Consider the following 22,275-nt stretch of genomic DNA (forward strand, 5'->3'; position numbering starts at 1 on the left):
GAAATATTTCTTACTTATTAAAAAAGATAATTAAAATTTGGATCAAATTCTGTTCTGTACCGAGTAGCTGCTTCAGTAACTGTAAAGTTACACATCAGTACACATGCTTACAGTTGATGTGCACATTATTCGAACAATGTTGTTAATTTTTAACTTTGATACCCGTGCTAATGGAACCAGTAGCAAAATCAACGCGTTGTAAGACTTTTTAAAATCACTAGTTATGTCGTGACTCCCTAATAATCCCATTACCATTAACTGATTTACAGAGACGATTGATAATTACATTCAACGTCGATACGTTCGTTGTCTGGCTATGTCGCTAAATGCATCAAACTACGCATCTCTCAACTTTGTTTAGTCAGATAACTATTTCGTACAAGGAAGTCTGTTCTGCGGTTTTCGTCAAAAGCCGTTTTCCTTCTCACGAAGACCAGAAATACCACTTCTATCTAAGATCACTTGCAGTTGATAAGTTTTTTCTAAAAAAACCGCTGACGTCTTTTATGACGATAAAAAAGTCAAACTATTAAATGGATCAGTCTTAAAAGTTCGCCTTTGCGTCAATTAATTGTCGATCAGACATAGCACATTATTTTCACTTGCTACTTTCAGTTTTTCTGGCAGTCACTATGATCTTTGTTTTCATTTTTCCCCATTTTCACTGCAGCATGAGAGTAGGTTTTGCTTGATTCAATAACAAACACGATTAAACTCTACTCTCCGTGGCAAATTATTTTAAATGAGAATGCATACTATCGTTTGATATAAAGCTTGATAACACTATCTTATATTATTGATAATTCAAGATTATTTACATGCTGCGGCGAAGAATTTACAATTACGTAGTGTGCTAAGACTAGACTAGGCTGAAACGCGGCATATAGCCAGTCAGTCGGCTCGCAGCCGTGCTAGCGTGCGGAGCTGCTCCGCGCGCCGTCCGACGCTCCGCTCTCGGCGGTGTTTACTTCCGCGTCGCGGTGTTTGTGTCTATCGAGTCCAGTACTAACGTACTCCATGGCGCACTCGTACCGCCGTGCAACGATCAAAGTAACGTTTCAGACCGAACATCCACGACCCAGAGCTTTCGAAGTCGAACAGTTCATACGTGAGGATCTACGTTTGAACCCCCACGACGTAATCGGCATACATTTTTCCATCACTGGAAGTGTTGTCTACATCAAGATGTCGCCGGAGGAAATTTGCAATGACATAATTCACCGTCATGCCACTGGACTAAAATTTAAACACTCTGATGGACATATGGGTGCTGTGACAGTCGCCCATACTGGATTCGGCCTCCGGACATTGCGGGTGTTTGAGCTCCCGTTTGAGGTACCTCAGGATGTGGTCATTGCCGCTTTCCAACCATATGGCACCGTCTTGGGTCACGTCGCGGAGAAGTGGAACACATTTACGACCTACCCCGGCGTATTAAATGGCGTCCGGCAAATAAAAATTGAGCTGACGAAACAGTCCCATCGTACCTGCTGATTGGCGGTGTGAGGGCCATCGTCATGTACGATGGACAGCCACGAACGTGCACAGGATGTGGCCAGGAGGGACATGTACGTTCCGAATGCTTACACCGCCGTTTAATACAGACGCCGTTACGTGAAGAGACCCAGGCTTCGATGGTCACGTCCTTACCCATCACCTACGCCAAGGTTGCACAGGACCCCGTCGTACCAATCCCGATTGCGCCAGCAGCATCGTCAACGCCACCCGCCGCAGCACAACGCGCCGACGACACAAGCACGGCGTCGCCTACAGTGATCGCTTCAGGACCGTCCGTGTTGCAGACCGAAACTGATGTTCCTGTTGGAACCATGGACGTCGACCTCGGTGTCGTGCCGATGTCTGCCTTTGTCCAGACGGGTTCGGCGTCAGATGACGGGCGACCACATTCTGATTCAGAAGGCCACATCAGAAAACAGCGGTCGCCTCGCAAACACAGGAAACGACGACGAACGCCTTCCGATGACGCCCTTTCTCAGACGGCCCCGCGAGATGTCGACCTGATGTCTGACGGTGATCTCCCACATTGCGTCCAGTCACGCGATGTGGCAGCATTAGGCGCCCCTCCTGTGACGCCTCCTCTCCCAGCCTGGGACGTGTCCTCGCCGTTGTCAACGAATGATGACGGCGGTCCCCCTGCCACTCATGTTGCGGAATCCACAACACCCCTTCCGGAAGTACGTGACCGTCACATGTCCACGTCGTCAGCTTCCTGGGCCGATGACGTTGAAGACGAAGTGGAACAGACTGCCAGCGTGTCTGCACGGGAGTCCACCACGGCGACACTAGGGCTGGCGCCCCGCCAGTAATTATCACCACTGCGGGACCACCGGCGGGTCTCCACCTGCCGGCTACTTCTACCGCACGTTCTGCAAATACTGAGGATGGCCGTACACAGCAATATCGTATCGCCACGATGAATCTTGCCACCATTCGTGCCCCCCAAAAACTGGCCATGTTCCGAGACACTATTTACTCTGCGGATGTGGATATAGCACTCTTACAAGAGGTGTTTGTGGCTGACTTCCTAGTTCCCACCGGATACAACACCCATGTTTCCCCCGCATCCGACAGCGGTAGCGGCGTCGCCATCCTGCTACGCGACGGACTCCCTGCAGAGGACGTCATCCACCTCCCCACTGCGCGAGGTATGGCCCTCACACTGTTCGGCGTGCGTATTATTAATATCTACGCTCCGTCCGGCACTGGCCGCCGTCATGACCGACAAACTTTTTTTGCCGAAAGCGTCACACCCCTCTTCACCGGTCCGCAGGACGATCTGGTACTCGGTGGGGATTTTAACTCGAAACAAGAGCCCGCGGATCAACTCCCGCGACATTCCCCTTGTGCATCTCTCTCAGTGGTCATCGACCGTCTCCGACTTGTTGACACATGGAAGAAGCTCCACGGAATTCAACCGGGCTATACATTCTACACCTCTCACTCGTCAAGCCGCATAGGTCGCATCTACGTTACCCGCTCCCTTGCTGATGGCACACGTCATGCGGAAGTCTGGCCCTTGGCCTTTTCAGACCATGATGCGTACTTCTGTGGCGTCACTCTCGCCCGACAGCAAGTGTGGCATAGTCGTGGTCTGTGGAAACTCAATGTCGCTCACCTGACCTCCTCAGACTGTCGCCGTATGGTCGAAGAAGCGTGGGCACGCTGCCACCATCGTCGAGAAGCCTGTGACTCCACCTTATCATGGTGGCTCTCCTGTGCAAAGCCGACCCTCAGGAAGACTGATGAGCTATGGGAAGGAATTAAAGACGTGGCAAACTAATACCCTGCACTTCTACTACACCATACTACGTGACTGTACGACGATGCCTTTCTCGCCAGCCCGGCAGTCGATGGTCCATCGCACGAAGGCGCAGATCTCCGTGATCATGCGGCGTCACTTGGAAGGCACTGTAGTCCGTTCTCGAGCTTCTAATCGAATACCTCAAGAACGTCCGTCGATGTATCACCTCCTTCAGGAAAGACAACGACGACGACGAGCTCTGATCCAAGTCCTCACTGATGTGGAAGGGCGCCGGCACGACACCCAACAAAGCATCGGTCGTACTCTCCATGCTCATTTTGCCGGGCTATACGCAGCCGTACCGCATTCTGCAGCACTGATCACAGAAGTCGCTCGGCTTACTACGAACACTCTTCCGGAGGACGCAGTGCATGACCTCCAAGACGACGTAACCACGGATGATGTGGTAGATGCTATCAAGGCGGGTTCCGATAACAGATCTCCTGGACCTGACGGTATACCCATCGAATTTTATAAAAGTTTTCACTATTTGTTGGCTTCCACGTGGACGACAATCGCACAAGAACTGATGTCACCGATGACAGTGGTCCCGAGCGCCATTCTAGAAGGCATTATTATCGCCGTACATAAACCGCGCGGGTTATCGAGGGTCCAGGATCTATCGACCAATTACTTTGCTCAACAGCGACATGAAAATATTCACACGGCTACTGACATCGCGCCTCAAGAAGGTCGCACGTTACGTCACGTCCTGCGACCAGACTTCCCTAGGAGGCGACAACAACATCCGTATGGCCCTTTGCCGTTAGACATGATAGCATTAGCGCATTATCAGCGTCTCCCTGGAGCCTTGGCTTCACTGGACTTTAGCCAGGCTTTCGACCGTGTTGACCACTTCTATTTACGGACAGTTCTTCAGCGTATGGGTTTTCCTGGCGGTATTGTCACAGTGGTTATGCGCCTGTTGAGTAGTGCAACCTCTAAAATCATGTACAATGGTCGCCTAACACCGCCACTGGTCATCGCACGATCTGTGCGGCAAGGCTGCCCTCTTTCCACGATTTTGTATGCTTTCGCCTTGGAACCCCAGCTCCAGGGCATGCGCCAACGTTTGGAAGGTATGGCTGTGCACGGCCACCGTTTTTGTTGTACAGCCTACGCAGACGACATAGTACTATATCTGCGCAGTGAAGATGAAGTACGAGCAGCACTGACATGGGTGGCGACTTACGGCGAAGCGTCGGGGAGCTGCCTCAACGAGTCAAAATCCAAGGTCCTGCTCATTGGTGAGGGCTTGCCGGAGATGCGCTGCCCCCTTAGTGTCGCCGCCAACACACGATGTCCTGGACTTGATTTCACAGCAGATCTGCGCCGCTCAGCGACTATCAATGGTAGACGCTTGCTACAGACAATACAGACAATCAGAGCAAATCTCGCAAATCACCGGCTACGAGCTCTCGACGTTATCCAACGCTCGCAATACGTGAACATGTATCATGCTTCCCGTATACCACACGTGGCTCAAGTACTACCAGTCCCAAATCTCCTGGCGCGACGACTGTTGATGGCTTTCGGCGCCTTCGTCAGCTCGGGGATGTTATTCAAGGTGCAATATGAATCCCTTGCACTGCCACGAGATCGTGGCGGGGTGGGACTCATCCACGTGCCGACTCGTGTCAAGGCACTATACGTCAGCTCCTAACTAAAACTTTGGCATCGTTGCCCGCAGAGCCTTACTAGCCTCCTGCTTCACAACTTTGCGACGGCCTCCTTGTCCGCCCCAGTACTGGTATCGACCATTCCAACCCCCTTTTATCACATCCAACGATTTTTCCTGGAGTTCAGTTATATCTACCGGTCCTTACCACACGATCCGCTATCTTTTTACTTCTGGCGACAAGTCTACGCTAGGATATTGGACTTATCTCAACGAACGACACTGCGTCCTGATAGCAACCCACGCTATAAGCAATATTTTTCCAATTTCTTATGGAGAACCTTCGATGACCCACATCGTAGCTGGAACGTCCAAGCCCTGAGATGCTGAAAACTGTATTAACCGAACCGAACTGAATAGATCTGCTACCCAGAACCCACGCCTACGCCATAAGAAGACACGTTTGGACGAGCTGGCATGCTGTGGGCGGAGACACTTCAGGAGCTCCTGTAAGAACTGGTCTTTAACTACAAGTCGCACGACGACATTAAAGAAAAAACTTTTCCTTATTTATTCCTCATAATTTGTTCTTAAAGGAAAAAGAAATTTGATTTTGGCTTTGAGAAATGTTTTTTTAGAAAAAAAGTGGTTAGCGTTCAAGCACCGTAATCGCTGTATCGATGGATAGAGTCCCTTTCGTCAGTTTCTTTCTTTTATTTTCAACACAGTCATTTTCTTTACTATTTATATTACAATTGATATAATGGGAAAAATACGCGTAAAAAAAAAGTGGGCAGCGCGGTAGTCTGTCACGCCAAGGGGCCCGGGTTCGATTCCCGACTGGAGATTTTATATATATATATATATATATATATATATAGAGAGAGAGAGAGAGAGAGAGAGAGAGAGAGAGAGAGCCGAGAGCGCTAACGCGCAGCTTCCTGGACTCGGGAAGGCGCGCTGGCTCCAGATCGAATCCGCCCGGCGCATTAACGACGACGGCCGGTGTGCCGGCCAGCCTGGATGTGGTTTTTAGGCGGTTTTCCACATCCTACTAGGTGAATACCGGGCTGGTCCCCACATCCCGTCTCAGTTACACGACTCACAGACATTTGAAACACATTCACACTATTTCACGATTTACACTAGACAGCTGGGGTACACTAATTCCGTCCTGGGGGGTACGGGGTGGCGGCAGGAAGGGCATCCGGCCATCCCTTACACTTAACATGCCAAATACGGTTAACCATGGCCGACCCTGCGTAACCGCGGGACAAGGCGCAAGCGACAGAATAGAACTAAGACTAGGCCGAAAGCCGCAGGCAGTGTCCAACCAATCACATTATCCTTAAGTATCTCTATGACTCGAAAATTCACATTGCCGATTGTTCCTTTGTCGTGCACGTCCTCGTGTTTTGCACTTGACAAATGTAAGCATGTTGATCAAGCTTCTTCCAATGGAGACAAAGAAGTTGACGTAACTGCCGACCGAAGTGGCCGTGCGGTTAAAGGCGCTGCAGTCTGGAACCGCAAGACCGCTACGGTCGCAGGTTCGAATCCTGCTTCGGGCATGGATGTGTGTGATGTCCTTAGGTTAGTTAGGTTTAAGTAGTTGTAAGTTCTAGGGGACTGATGACCACAGCTGTTAAGTCCCATAGTGCTCAGAGCCATTTTTGTAGTGACCTCCTCCCGTTCCACCACAGGCATTCACACTGGCTGCCTCTGTGTCGAGCGTCAGGAGACTAGAGAGAGTTAGTGGCGTCGCCATTGGAGTCGAATGCGTTCTGTCTGCTACACGGGATAATGTTTTTCCGCTAGTAGCTATTCACTGAAAGATACCCTAGTGGCCAATATCGATTAACGTCATGCTCGATCAGGCAGTCACAGTGTCTAGTACACTATAAATGGACTACGAGAACTATTTGAAAGGACGCCATATATTTCGAGTATCAAAATACCAACGAATGTAACAATCATCAGATACTAAACTACACTAGACAGAACGTTGTCTACAAACGAGTCAAGCCAGTTGTTGTTGTTTAATAAGTGAGGAATTCTACAGCTTCGAAATCCAGTACAGCAAATAAAAGTCAAGACAGGAAGATGAGGACGACGGTTAGGGTTTCTACGTTTATCGTCGACGAGGTCATCAGACCCGGAGCATTTGCCCTGATTGGCGGTGTCCTTTTGAATGAACCAAGCCACCTGTCACCTTAAGCGAAACCATTGGAGTCATAAATCTGGATCGCTAGATGGCGTTTTGGAAACCGAACCTCCAGAATGCGAGCCGACTGCTTCAGACACTGCGCCATCCTGCTCGGTTAGTGATGAGAATCAGCTTTATTTTTAAGGAATCATCTAATCCAGTCGCTAGAGTAACGAAAGGTACTGCCAATGACCAGTTAGTTTGCCACTAGTCCTTGCACCAACTTTCGGTGATTATAGTGGTACAGACATCAGCGGAAATCAGAATTTAAACTTCGCGTCCGTTGAAATGACTGTTTTACAAAGTAGGAAGGAAGGATGATTTACAGCTTAACGTCCCAATGACGACCGTGCCGTCTAGAGGCGGAGCATAAACTTGGATAGGGTAGGATGGAGAAGAAAATGGGCCGTGCGCTTTACATAGGAACCACCCAGCATTTGCGTGGAGGGATTTAGGGAATCACGGAAATCTTAAAGCTTGATAGCCGGGCAGGGATTTGAACCGTCGCCCTCTCGAACGCGAGTTCCGTGTGCTAACTACTGCGTCACCTCGTTCGATGGTTTACAACATACGGACGACACGATGCAGTAATCTTTTGTCATGCGTGCAAGGTCCTACCGCGGCACGGTACATCATCAGGAGCCTTGAGATGGAGGGAAATTACACGCGTTCCACGGAAAGATGCACTGTCACAGCAGATAGACGCCAGATAAGGCGAGCAAACAGCGCTTGCGCACGGCGCAGCACTGGCGACTCAAGTCACACTAGCTGCACCGGAATAGTAAACAGTGTCGATCGAACCAGAAGTGCTTTACCATTTACTTTCCGATTATTTGAGACGGGTACATGCTCTCTTCTCATTACAAAACAAGCCTTAGTACAGTGAAAGCTGTGCACGAAGGTGTCCAAACAACTTGCGACGCAAGGCAAGAGCCCACCAACACAGCTTTCTTGTTACTTTTGAAAACCTGCCGAAAACAAGGTTATCATACAAAAAATGCCTGTAAGCTTTTATCGATAAGAGACTCCAAAGTGAATGATACTCCGCGTTTTCTTTTTTTTTCCTGCACTTCGGCTGGTGCTGTGAATTTTGTTTTACGACACTGGTCTATATCACCTACCGACAGCTTCAGCAGAGGCTGCTCCTTCCTCTGTGCTACTGCCGTCAGTAGATAAGCACATATGTTTCAACACAATATAAAATTTGACACATATGGGATGGGTGCCATTATACAGATTAATGCAACATATTTCTGGTAAAATAAACTCTGTTCTGAAATTTGTTTGTCCTCAGGCCCACTCTATCCACACGTTATGCTCATTTACAAGCCTAATTTACTTTCACATTCAAACCACACAAGCTTCCTGATTGTTATCTTCTGCACCTTTCACGATCTTCCTGGTACAGTCTATTTATAACATGCACGAACTGGCTTAAGCTGCAGATCTTATGTAGCGTCTGCAGTATTACCCAGCAAATGCGTAAACCCACCGCCAAATAAGTGCCTTTTACCACAAACTTCTTAACTTCACGTCCCGATCCGTGCTCCGAAAACGGAGCCAGGCTTCCATATAGTATCTCGGTGGATACTGCTCATCAGCTTGGGATCCGTACCAGATAGGGTTGATAGAAGAGATAGAGAAGATCCAACGGAGAGCATCGCTCTTCGTTACAGGATCATTTAGTAACCGCGGAAAGCGTTACGGAGATGATAGAAAAACTCCAGTGGCAGACTCTGCACGAGAGACGCTCAGTAGCTCGGTACGGGCTTTTGTTGAAGTTTCGAGAACATAGCTTCACCGAGGAGTCTAGCAGTATATTGCTCCCTCCCACGTATATCTCACGAAGAGACCACGAGGATAAAATCAGAGATTAGAGCCCACACAGAGGCATACCGACAATCTTTCTTTCCACGATCAATACGAGACTGGAATAGAAGGGAGAACCGATAGAGGTACTCAGGGTACCCTCCGCCACACACCGTCAGGTGGCTTGTGGAGTATGGATGTAGATGTAGACGTAGATTATGCTATTAGGAACGCTCACCTAAGGTTCCACAGGACGTGAGGTAGTAATCGAAGGCACCACGGTTGCTGTTGACAACTTCAACGCTATTGCAGACCACCTACATCCCTTCATGCTACAGTGGTTTGGGAATATGATAGTGAACCCACGTTGGTGCTTTGGCCACCAAGTTCACCTGGGTTGAAACCGATAGAACACATCTGGGACGTTATCGGAAGCCAGCCACTGGTCCGAAATGCACGGCAAATCTGTGATCTGTACATAGACATCTGGTGCCACATACCTCCGGAAACTTGTCAATGACTAGTCGAATACATGTCACTCATTATCGATGCTGTCTTGCCTTCTAAGGATGACAAACAGCCTGTTAAACAGGTGGTCATAATATTTTGGTTCGTCTGTTTGTGACTGCAACTCTTCAATGCACGTGAGTGAAATGCAGACTTTGGAAAAGCAGCAGAGAGGGGGTAGGGTGGAGGTGAGCGCCTTAAAGATTTAATTACAAGAAGACGTTAGAAACTGAGCGAACAGAAAGTAGGCAATGTAGAAGTACATTAAACGATGGACAGTGATGTGTGTAGGTCCTGTGTCAGACGAACGAATTTAGAAACGCGCTGCTAGTATAGTAACAGGTCGGTGTAACACATTCGAAAGTCTAATAGAAATGGTCTGAGAACTTCAGTGAGAATCCTAGGTAGAAAACGACGTATTTCTCGCGAGAGCGTTTGGGATAAATTTAGAAAGCCCTGTCTTTGAAGGTGACTGTGTGGCCACTGTGCTGCCAACGATTTCTCGAGCAGCGGTCATGAAAAAGAGTGAGATATGTATGTGTACAGAGGCATTTAGACATTTTTAGTCTATAGGAGAGGGTGGTCAGGAACAGTCCAAAAATCTTGTATGGGTGTTGCAGGGCAGATTGTCCTGAGAAATAACTGTTAAGAAAAAATTGGATACGTTTGCTGTTTCTGAATTAATTAGCACTAGAGTTAGAAAATCAGACCGTTGCGCGCGCAATTTCAAGCGGCCCGCCAGAGACGGTGTCGGCAAACGTGTACTTTGTTTGGTTTCCTAAAACCAAACAAGAGAGCCAGACAAAACTGTACATGAGACGACAGTAATGCTAGAACTCGAGCCAAAGGCTGAAGAGTCTCGTGGGCTAATTCTAGCTGGCGGATCACTTGAATTTGCGCGAGCGCAACGGCCTGATTGGCTTATTTCAAAGCTAATTACCTCGGAAACGTTGCAATGTATCTAATTCTTTCTTAACAATTATCTCTCAGCACAATCTGCTGTGCAACATCCTTAAAAGCTTTTCAGATTGTTCCAGCCACTGCTGGCCACGGTGGCCGAGCGGTTCTAGGCGCGTCAGTCAGGAACCGCGCGACCGCTACGGCCGCAGGTTCGAATCCTGCCTCCGGCATGGATGTGTGTGATGTCCTTAGGTTAGTTAGGTTTAAGTAGTTCTAGGGGACTGATGACCTCACGTGTTAAGTCCCATAGTGCTCAGAGCCATTTGAACCATTTGTTCCTGCCATCCTGTACTGGTACGATGTACCCTCCGCCATGCACTGGCTTGCAGAGTACTCATGTAGATGGGTAGAAGAATGGTCAGTTTTGTAGGAGAACTAAGGCGTCTAGGCAGATACTCGATTGGCAGTGAAGGAAGCAACAGAGTGGTAAAATTTTGGGAGCTTTCGAAGACTTGGATATGAAAGAAACATTCTACAAGATTTGAGTGTAGTAGGTCGGTTGGTATGAAAAGTTTATGACAAGGACAAGAAGAGATGGAGACTGGTATAAAATTATGCAAATGAATGAAGATTAAATTGGCCCTACAAGGCGTGAAGAATGACCGACCGCTTGTGAATTTAACGTAATATAAACTGAACTGCAAACTGATAATCAGTAGTAGTCGCAAGCACTTACAAATTATCTCGGCTGTAATGACCACACCGGCAACAGGACGTTACAGCCTTTTTTCTAAAGCACCAACTTGTCATACATGCGTTTACTATTCTCTCTTGCCTCGTTTCACTGATAATATCAGGGATCTGAGAGCCATTTCCTTATCCTTAATCTAACGTGACTCAATTTGAAACATGCAAAATCAAAAGATGCATCACGTAACAAATGGTGTTAGAGGAGAAATCATTCAGCAGTATCTTGCAGTGGCTCTGTCACTGAACGAGTATTCGCAAGTAATTTCGTTATGTAACTGCAACGTCGCGTTACCTGCCGCGGGCACCACAGTGATGAAGAGAAACCGGTTCCGGACACTGACATCACGCTCAAACAAGTGCGAGGTCCCGAAGTGCGGTGCCTCCGCGGACAATCGAGGCGCGAGGCCACGCTACTGACTCACCTCCACCTCACCTCACCTCATGTCTGCGAGGCGGCCCACTTCGGCCTCCCTTGCAAGTGCAACTACTGCTATGCGTCACACCATATGTGCGCTTTGAATGGTTTTTGTCAAATGTACTGCTTCCCGACGTAAAATTCTATGAAACGCTCCACCACTCGTCGTTCATATCTTATTTCATTAAAACTCATTCTTCCCTAACGAAATCTTAATACTTTCCGAAATGAATTTATTCTGAGCTGGCAAAGTTGGTTTTATGGGAGCTTGTTGTGAAGCGAAGATGCGCTGCTTTTGTGCTTGCAAGTTTCCCAAAGTGATGTTCGATTAATCGGACTACAAAAGTTCTGAAATGATGTGCTCTAGTCACTTCAGTTCTTGACGATACCTCTGAATATGAATGTTCTACTATTCACAATGAAAGAATAAGGGGGTCCATGCGGTACCGAAAGAACCAAACCCTCCTTAGAAGGCCCAAGCTAAAGACGATATATATATATATATATATATATATATATATATATATATATATAAAATGTACGAGACTTCTATAAGACCTTTGCTGGGAGAATCAATGGATACGGCTCACGAAATCTATGTTTCAGAAAACCAGATGGAGAACTAGCGCTCACAAATCGGGAAAATTGTGAGGAGCTGGCAAGATACTTTTCCGGACTCCTCAATTGCCCTGAACCTTCTTCAAGATTCCCTCAAGAAATTGCTATCTACACAAATCCAGAATCCCCACCACCTACACTAGAGGAGATCCAAAGACATATTCATAGACTGAAAAACAACAAGGCATCCGGAGAAGATAACATCACTGCAGAACTACTTAAAAATCTTGGACCAAATTCCCTCAAAGAACTCACTCAAATCATCACAGACATTTGGCAGACAGAAAAACTACCAGAAGATTGGAAATGCGCCCTAATTCATCCACTGCATAAAAAGGGAGACATGGCAGATATAAACAACTATCGAGGAATCTCCCTTCTCCAAGTCACGTATAAAATCCTCTCAGCTTGTCTTCTTCAACGAACACAAGAACAACTCGAACACAGTATTGGTGAATACCAAGCTGGCTTTCGCCCTCACCGATCCTGTGCAGAACAAATTTTCAATTTGAAGACAACACTAAAATACAAAGCACTCAGAAACAGTCCGATCATCTGTTCCTTTGATGATTTCGCAAAGGCTTATGATTCAATCGATAGGCAATCTCTCTTTATTATCCTTGAGGAGCTAGGACTCGATCCGAAAACCCTAAACCTTATCAAAGAAACGCTCACAACACACAACTTCTAAGATAAAATTCCTGGGTGAAATATCAGAGCCCTTCCTGATCAAAACCGGCGTCAGACAAGGTGACGGCTTGTCTCCACTCCTCTTCAACCTTGTCTTAGACAAAGTCATCCGAGAATGGGAAAAAGAACTGAAGAATCAAAATTACTGGAAGCCTATACAACTAGGAAGATCTAAAGATGGTATTAAAATTTCATGCTTGGCATTTGCAGATGACGTGGCCATTCTAGCAGAAAACGAGACCACAGCAATTAAACAGATAGACATTCTCAAAGAATGCGCCGAAAAAGTTGGGCTACAAATTTCCTTCCAAAAAACCAAATTCATCTGCTCAAAATTTGAAACTCAAAAACTGACTACAAAATATGGACAAATTGAGAGAGTTCCATTCTTTAAATACTTAGGCGAGGTCCTAGAACCCACAGGGGGAGAGAAAACTGCACAAAAAGTTCGACTGCAAAAACTGAAAAGAGCATACTGGAAAACCCACAACATCTACAATAAAAAGTGTCTCTCCATTCACTCAAAAATACGACACTACAATACAGTAATCAAGCCCGAAGCACTATATGCCAGCGAAACACTCACACTCCATAGAAAAGGCGACCTGGAAAGCATCCTGAAAGAGGAACGCAAAATTATCAGAAAGATTCTTGGCCCAAAAAGAACGGAAGATGGATACAGGTTACAGTCTCGGAAAACTACAGAAAAATTATCTAACCTCGCCGCAGACATCCGGAAAAGAAGACTAAAATTTTACGGTCATATCCACAGACTCCCAACACCCAGACTCTCCCACAAAATTTTAATATACATTGAAAAATTGAAAACCATACCCTGGATACAAGAAACCAAAACAGATCTAGCAAATGCACAAATAAATTCTTCAGAAGTTATAAACAGAAATGTATACAGGCAAAAAATCAATAGTTGGAAAGTACAACCCGAGAATGAAGTTTGCAAGAGACAGGGGACAAAATGGACAGAGGAAAGAAAGAGAATTCATGGGGAAAGAATGAGAGAAGTTTGGAGAATTAAAAAATTGAATCGGAAAAGCTTTGCGTGATCCGTATGAGTCCAATCGCACATAATAATAAAATTATATATATATATATATATATATATATATATATATATATATATATATTCCATGGACGGACCATCATCAACATTGCCTTATACCCTCATGCTGTAAGACACTGCGAAGGCTCTGCAACGTTGATTTTCAAGATACCATTTTCGCTGGAATCGAGTTCATCAAGCAGATATTTTCTAATGGGTGGATAGCTGAGCTGTCGTCATAATGTGTAAAAGTGTTTCCTCTGGAACAGAGCACACTCGAATTATTTCGTCTTTCTTCGATGGCAGTAGCCTACAGTTGAGTACATATTCTAGGTGCAGCACAGATCTCGCAATACGTTGTGGTCACCAGTGGTAAAATCACTATCTTTACCCAATACCAATGGCCCACCTCTCTGGGGAATTTACACTCCCTTGCTGGAATTGTTCACCGTGATCTTCGACGAAAAGCATCAGTCAGAAAATAAAGGCACCGATGTCTATATTTCAGCATCTATACGGATACGGGGAACATGGTCACAATCGGAGTCGAAAAAGAATTTTAAGGAAAGAAATGAGGCTCTCACTGGATTCAACCCATCACAGCAATACTATGGAAATGGCGTGCCAGGGTTCGACCTACTGAGTGATTGATATCTGGCGAAGTGCTTCCTCGAGATCACAAAGAAGAATGGACGACTCGAATGCCACACACCAGATTCCGTTCTATTATCACTAGACGGAACGTCATCGTGGGGTGTGCTATTAGCAATCTTGCGACCCTACATTCTCGTGGCCGCCGTGCCGGCGATGATGTACAGCGGCTACATTTCCTGCAACTTTGTACTCTAAAGTGTCGAGATGGACAGACCTTCTCCCAGTTGCTGCAGTGTCTTATGTGCAACCTTGTGTCCCGTGCAAGACTTCGCAATATTTGTTTCCAGTACTCTGCCTAGTTCTGACCCTCAATTTTTTAACATTTAGTGGCGAATTTAATTTCATTCTGAGTTGTGAATATTCGTGTTCTACGACCAGGCTTCTGCTCCGCAAACCCTCCGATTTTGGAGTGCTGCAATTTTCACAGTCAGTGATACAGTTTCATTGCAAGAAAAAGCCGTCTAAAATTTTATTAACGATTCACGATTAACCAAGAAAATTTTGATAATCATAAATGGAGTCAGAAGGACCGAAGTGCGAAAGCTATCCGATATGGAGAAGGATCTTAGGAATTCGCTGTTGATCCACAGGCAACCTGGCGCACGACATGCACAGGCAAACCGACTCTTCACGTTTACGCTCAAAATGCTAACAGAAAAAAGCTCATTTACACTAGAACGACGATAGACCAATAGTGCCAGGATGAAAATTCGGAAAGATAATAATGAGAAAACTAGACTTAATTAGTGAGTCTCATCACAAGTCTCTGTGGTCGTTGCTGAGCTTATGACCGATCCCCTTAGCCAAACGTCTTCGTCCCGGACGGTTAGCAGCGTCTCTTTGAAGAGGTAGGCTAGAGATGATTTTGATTTGATCCATCCCCCTCCATGAACAGTCTAATAAGTACAGAATATGGATTCAGAGTAAATCAAAGAAAGACGCAATTAATGAGAAGTAGCAAAAATGAGAACAGCGAGAAACTTAACATCAGGATTGATGGTCACGAAGTAGATGAAGTTAAGGAATTCTGCTACGTTGGCAGCAAAATAACCAATGACGGACGGAGCAACGAGGACATCAAAAGCAGACTAACAATGGCAAGAAGGGTATTCCTGGCCTAGGGAAGCCTATTAATATCACAAATAGACCTTGATTTTAGGAAGAAATTTCTGAGAATATACGTTTGGAGCACAGCATTTTATGGTAGTGAAACATGGACTGTAGGAAAACCTGGACACAAGAGAATCGAAGCATTTGAGATGTGGTGCTATAGATGAATGTTGAAAATTAGGTGGACTGGTAAGGTAAGGAATGAGTAGGTTCTCCACAGAATCGGCGAGGAAAGGAATATGTGGAAAACACCGATAAGGAGAAGGGACAGGATGATAGGACACCAGTTAAGACAAAGGAATAATTTCGATGGTACTAGCTGGAGCTGTAGAGGGTAAAAACTGTAGAGAAAGACAGACAGGAATCCATCCAGCAGATAATGGAGGACGTAGGTTCCAAGTGCTACTCTGAGGAGGAGGAGATTAGTGTTTAACGTCCCGTCGACAACGAGGTCATTAGAGACGGAGCGCAAGCTCGGGTGAGGGAAGGATGGGGAAGGAAATCGGCCGTGCCCTTTCAAAGGAACCATCCCGGCATATGCCTGAAGCGATTTAGGGAAATCACGGAAAACCTAAATCAGGATGGCCGGAGACGGGATTGAACCGTCGTCCTCCCGAATGCGAGTCCAGTGTGCTAACCACTGCGCCACCTCGCTCGGTGTGCTACTCTGAGATAAAGAGTTTGGCACAGGAGAGAAATTCATGGCGGGCCGCATCGAACCAGTCAGAAGATTGACGACTCAAAAATAAATAAATAAAATAAAAAATCTAACTCTTCGTTGCACTACCCCTCACTCTCGTGTCCTCTATCTTTCCTTCCATGAGGTGGATCTGATCAGCCAAAATGGTCACATAATCTTTGGCAGTAATTCGATCTAGCAAAGTAACCAAGGAGCCCATGGATTGTCTGTCCAAATCATCATCGAAACCCCACCACGTGTCCATGTCTTTTCACAATACGGACAAAGAAATGGAGATAGTTTTGGCTGATCCGTGAAGTAATGGATCTGGAGACACTGAGTTTGTGAATAGTGGGTAGCAACTTGTGCCAGCACCAAAGCTCAAATCCATGAGGACGCTGCTTGTCTCTGGCCTTAAGGGACCATGTTTCGCAACCATGACTGAAGGCAGAGAACACAAGTGTTTCAACAAGCCGCATCTTTGTGTTGTTCGTTATCGCTTTATTCCGCCATATCCTTGGGATCTTCTTCGCAGCCACTCGCCCTAGCGTCATCCGCCTTCTCGTGACATCTTCACAGCTTTCTGTGTTGCAGGTGGTTGACCAGAGATAGTTGAAAGAATGTGCGGCTTGCAGTTTCTTTAATCGACCGGCTAGTTGGACCTGTGCTCTTCTATCAATTATCATGAGTTTGGACTTCCTGAGAAACGAACATCAGTAAAACAAGCTGAGGTTCAGTCGCATATTAAGAAAAGAAGCGCACAGCTCTTGGTTGCCCAAGCAGAAGAGGGGAATCCTGCGACAGGGCTGAGTCAGCCGATACGTGGGAGGCTGCATCTGGCACAGAGGCGCGCGCGCGCCCGTGCGCGCTCACAAACGGACGCGGCAATTATTATTTGCAGAGCTCGCGGAGGAAGGCAGAAGAAAGAAAGAGGCCTATTCGCTGGCAGAGGATCGCGATTATCCAATTGTAGGGCCGCGGGGCGGGCCCACTCGCCGCGCCACCAGCTGTCTTCTGGCAGAGAGGCCGGCAACCTGCCCGAAGAGCGCACGCAACGGGGCCGGCATTCCTCACCCGTCATTTGCGGAAACCACAGGTCTCACTTTCATTTGCCACTGTCGCAATTTCTTAAGTGTGGCGAATAGCAGCTCTGACCTCGAGCTCTGGATCTCACGATGCTGAGAACCCACGCGGCACAGTCGGCCCCCTGCCTCCTCACCAAATTCAGCTTTCTTGCAATGTAATACAAATTCAGTGATTACCGCTGCAAACCACATTGAGAAGGAGAGTAGCCCTGTTCTAACAGCTAAATACGAGTGCAAAAAAATTTGAAATACCGAGCTGAATCTGTCCTGGGATCTATCGAGGTCATTCATTTGTAAAACTCTACATCTGCGTACAATGGACGTTTGAGGGTTGCCGAATCTGCAGCCTGCAGAAGCGCAAGTCGCCGGACTCTTAATACCGAGTAATAGACATTTATGACCAATAGTTTTGCCTTTGCGTGGGGCCTTAGCCTCTAAACATTTTGTGAAGGAAAACCTGGTCCACAGTACCCTGCAATTATATCCTTCTACGATCCATCTTATTCTTTACAAAATGATTACCTACTTCACAACCATTGAATGATTATTATTTGCCACTAAGTTAAACATTTGATTTAAACAATATATGTTGACACATGCGCTACATAAAGAGTCATATTTTCCCAAACAGAATTTGCTGTGTTATTATTCGTGAACGAAATGTATATGTGGAATTTCCGTGAAATGCCTAAAACACAGTTACGAGAAGCAGTATGCACATTTAACAAAGGCAATACAGGGTTTTGACAGGAATATGGAAACACCGTGAGAAAGTTTTGCTTGAGAATAACTGCAGATGCCAGTCAAGCCTGCAGGTGACACTGTTCTATTTGACCACGATCGGCACCTACACAATGCCCTCAATATGTTGCAGGTGTCTGTCATGGTCAGAACAGTGTTATGTGCAGTTGTGAGTGAATTATGTGGCCAAATCGTCGGGCTCGTATGGTGGGTGCTTCTGTAGCCAAAGCAGCCGAAGTGTTTCATCTTTCAAGAGCACCGCATCGAAGATTTGTACTGCATGCAGAGAACAGGGATAGCAGAAATACACCCGCTAAATCGCAACGCGGGCGAATGTATGTGCTGAGTGATCGTGGCAGACGATCGCTGAAGTCGATTGTGACGAAAAATAAGAGGACGACAGCTGCAAAAGTCACTGCAGAACTGAATGTCGCACTCAGGGACACTGCGAGCACCAAAACAACAGGATCGGAAGTCTATAAGTTGGGAATTCCAGTACAAGCTGGAATTCCAAAACTACACATCAGTGATGCAAATGCCCGTAACACGAAAACGTGGTTCCGAATCTATGGAAACTGGACTACAGGGCGACAGTATGAAGTTATTTGGTCGGATAAATTGTTCCATAGTGTCCCAACTTCTGAACGAGTTTATCGTACGCTGTCCGAAGCCCACGAAAGACTAGTTTACCAAGAGTAGAACGTACTGGGGTTTCGGTGATGAATTGGACAGCCATATCGTAGTACTCCGTGGGCCCCATGGTTACTCTGCAAGGTCGAATTACTGTGAAGGATTGTGTACATTTTGGCTGATCAGATCCATCCAATTGTACATTGTATGTTCCTGTAAGGCGCTGCTTTATTTCAGTAGGACTGAGTTGCTTTCACACGGCTTTCATCATCCAGGACTGGCTTTGTGAGCATGTGGATGCATTGTCGCATCTCGCCTGGTCACCACTGTCACAAGCTTTCAATATTATTGAACCTTCGTGGTCTACTTTGGAGAGAAGGGTGCGTGGACGCTATCCGCCTCCATGATCGTTACCTGAACTGGCTACTATTTTGCAGGAAAAATGGTATGAGATTCCTTTGAAAACCATATAGGAAAAATTGCAGCAGCAAACTTTCTTGAGACTGAGAAGCTGATGTTCACGAATCAGCATGGTTTTAGAAAGCATCGCTCGTGCGAAACTCAGCTTGCCCTTTTCTTATATTATATACTGAGAACTATGGATGACGGGCAACAGGCAGATTCCATATCTCTAGATTTCCGAAAACCATTTCACACGGTGCGCCACTGCAGGTTGTTAACGAACGAACGAACGAGCATTTGGAATAAGTTCACAGATAAGCGAGTGGCTCGAAGATTTCTTAAATAATAGAAAGAATGTTCAAATGTGTGTGGAAATCTTATGGGGCTTAACTGCTAAGGTCATCAGTCCCTAAGCTTACACACCACTGAAACTGAATTATCCTAAGGACAAACACACACACCCATGCCCGAGGGAGGACTCTAACCTCCGCCGGGACCAGCCACACAGTTAAATAATAGAACCAGGTATTTTGTCCTCGGCGGCAAATGTTTATCAGACAAGGGTGTAAGTAGGCTGTTTAGGTTTTTATGTTGGTAACGCCATGTAGGGCTCCATATGAAAATCACTGACTGTGCTGTGTGAAGGCTGCGGTTGGTTTGCGTTGTTGGAGTAATATTCGCCATTGTAGTATTGGGCAGTTGGCTGTTAACAGCGCGTAGCGTTGCGCAGTTGGAGGTGAGCCGCCAGCAGTGGTGGATGTGGGGAGAGAAATGGCGGAGTTTTGAGAGCGGATGATCTGGACGCGTGTCCATCAGAAACAGTAAATTTGTAAGACTGGATGTCATGAACTGCTATATATGTTATGACTTTTGAACACTATTAAGGTAAATACATTGTTTTTTCTCTATCAAAATCTTTCATTTGTTAACTATGCCTATCAGTAGATAGTAGTTTGAATCTTTTATTTAGCTGTCAGTAGTGGCGCTCGCTGTATTGCAGTAGTTCGAGTAACGAAGATTTTTGTGAGGTAAGTGATTTGTGAAAGGTATAGGTTAATGTTAGTCAGGGCCATTCTTTTGTAGGGATTATTGAAAGTCAGATTGCGTTGCGCTAAAAATATTGTGTGTCAGTTTAGTGTTGACCAGAATAGGTAAAGAGCGAAATGTCTGACTTTTTGAGATCCGTACCATGTCGGATCGAATGAAGACGTCGAGGCAATTCAGAGGCAGGCTACTAGATGTGTTACCGGTTGGTTCGAACAACACGTAAGTGTTACGAAGATGCTTCAAGAACTCAAATGGGAATCGTCGGAGGGAAGGCGATGTTCTTTTCGAGAAACTCTATTGAGAAAATTTAGAGAACTGGCATTTGAAGTTGACTGCCGAACGATTCTACTGCCGCCAATACAGAGTGCGCTTAAGGACCACGAAGATAAGATACGAGAAATTAGGGCTCATACGGAGGCATACAGACAGTCGTTTTTTCCCTCGCTCTATTTGAGAAAGAAACAGGGTACCCTCCGCCACGCACCGTGCGGGGGCTTGCGGAGTATCGATGTAGATGTAGGACCTGTATTTATGCATTCCGAGATGACTGGAAGCTATTTTGAACTGTTTTCCTGTACCTTATTAGGCATGTCAATGTGTTGTTTTCTGATGTTTCCACATTTTTGTCCACCTCCTCCTCTGCAAAATCATTTCTGGTGTTTTCGCACTGCAGTAGTCCAACATAAAAAGCCACAATGATCACATTATGCAAGTCTTTGCCTTGAGCCGTTCCATTCCGCTTTGTTATTACTTCATAGTTGTACTTCGATGGCAAATAAGGGAAGAACTTCTCTCTTCCCATGTATTTATCCAGTCATACGTGGTTCACTGTTTACATGACTTGGCAGATTTACTTTTTATTTTAACTTTTTGGCCGAATGCCTTTCCTGTGGCCACTGCCGTCAGCTAACCGGAGGACACAATTCGTATGCGCCATCTGTTTATGAATGGTGTAAACTTTGTGACGTGTGTTACCGTATTGAACTTACACTGTCTATCAAAAGTACTGGGGCATCTATTAGTAGATTTTTGTATTATGGGTGACCTTACTTCGCATTTATGAAGGCTTTAGTTCTGCTGGAGACACTTTCAACGAGGTGCGTGAAGGTTGGTTGATGAACGGCAGCCCATTCTTCTTCAAGAGCCGAAACCAAAGAAGGTAATGATGCTGGACACTAGGGTCTGGGACAAAGTTGAAGTTCGAACTTGTTCCATGTATGTTCAGTTATGTTCAAGTCGGGACTCTGGGAACGTCAGTCCATTTCAGGAATGCTACTGTCCACAAACCATTGCTTCACAGTCACTGCTGACACTATCAATAATCGTCGCGAGACTGTTCTTTAGCTGTACACAGTACACAGTCCTATAAAATACGTTCATATCCTTCCGCACTTAGCGTTTTCTTAAGCGCAATAATGGGACATCACCTTAATCACAAAAAACACCCCCGTACCGTAATACTACCTCCACCGAATTTCATCGTTGGCACTGCACAAAGTGGCACGAATTAGCCAAACTCAATCCTTTCCGTCGGATGGTCACTAGGTTTAGAGTGATTAATCACTCAGAATCACTCCAATCATCCGCCTCCCATTGAGTACAGAAATATGTGGTTTATGAGGATCTGTTCCAGCACTGTATTCCATTCTTCATAACTCTCCACGCACGGTCGTTGTGCTGGCTGGATTTTGCTAGCACTTCGGAACTCGAGAGTGATTCGTTCCGCTGATTTCATGAGATTTTTCGCAGACACCTTCTGTAATGCTTGAGTGTCCCTGTCAGTCAATACATGAGGTCGGTCTGGCCTTTTTTAAGCTATGGTTGTTCCTTCACGTTTCCACTTCACAGTCACATCACCAGCACTGGACTGACAACTTTAGAGAGGTTGAGATGACGCTGATTGATTTATTACTCTGGTGACATCCAGTACCTAGTCCACGTTCGAAGTCACTCTCTCCCGACCGACACATTCTGCCGTTCACCACTTCTCGACTGACAACGCAGTGCTCCTCGCTTCCTTTCATACTGGCGG

At 46.1% G+C, this 22,275-nt stretch overlaps 1 protein-coding gene across 1 annotated transcript in view; it reads right to left on the reverse strand.

The window, feature by feature from the left end:
• Positions 1 to 22,275, reverse strand: part of LOC124786249 (sodium- and chloride-dependent GABA transporter ine-like) — a 332,165-nt gene that overhangs the window by 238,789 nt on the left and 71,101 nt on the right.

Source organism: Schistocerca piceifrons, chromosome 1, assembly GCF_021461385.2.
Source record: "Schistocerca piceifrons isolate TAMUIC-IGC-003096 chromosome 1, iqSchPice1.1, whole genome shotgun sequence".
NCBI lineage: Eukaryota > Metazoa > Arthropoda > Insecta > Orthoptera > Acrididae > Schistocerca > Schistocerca piceifrons.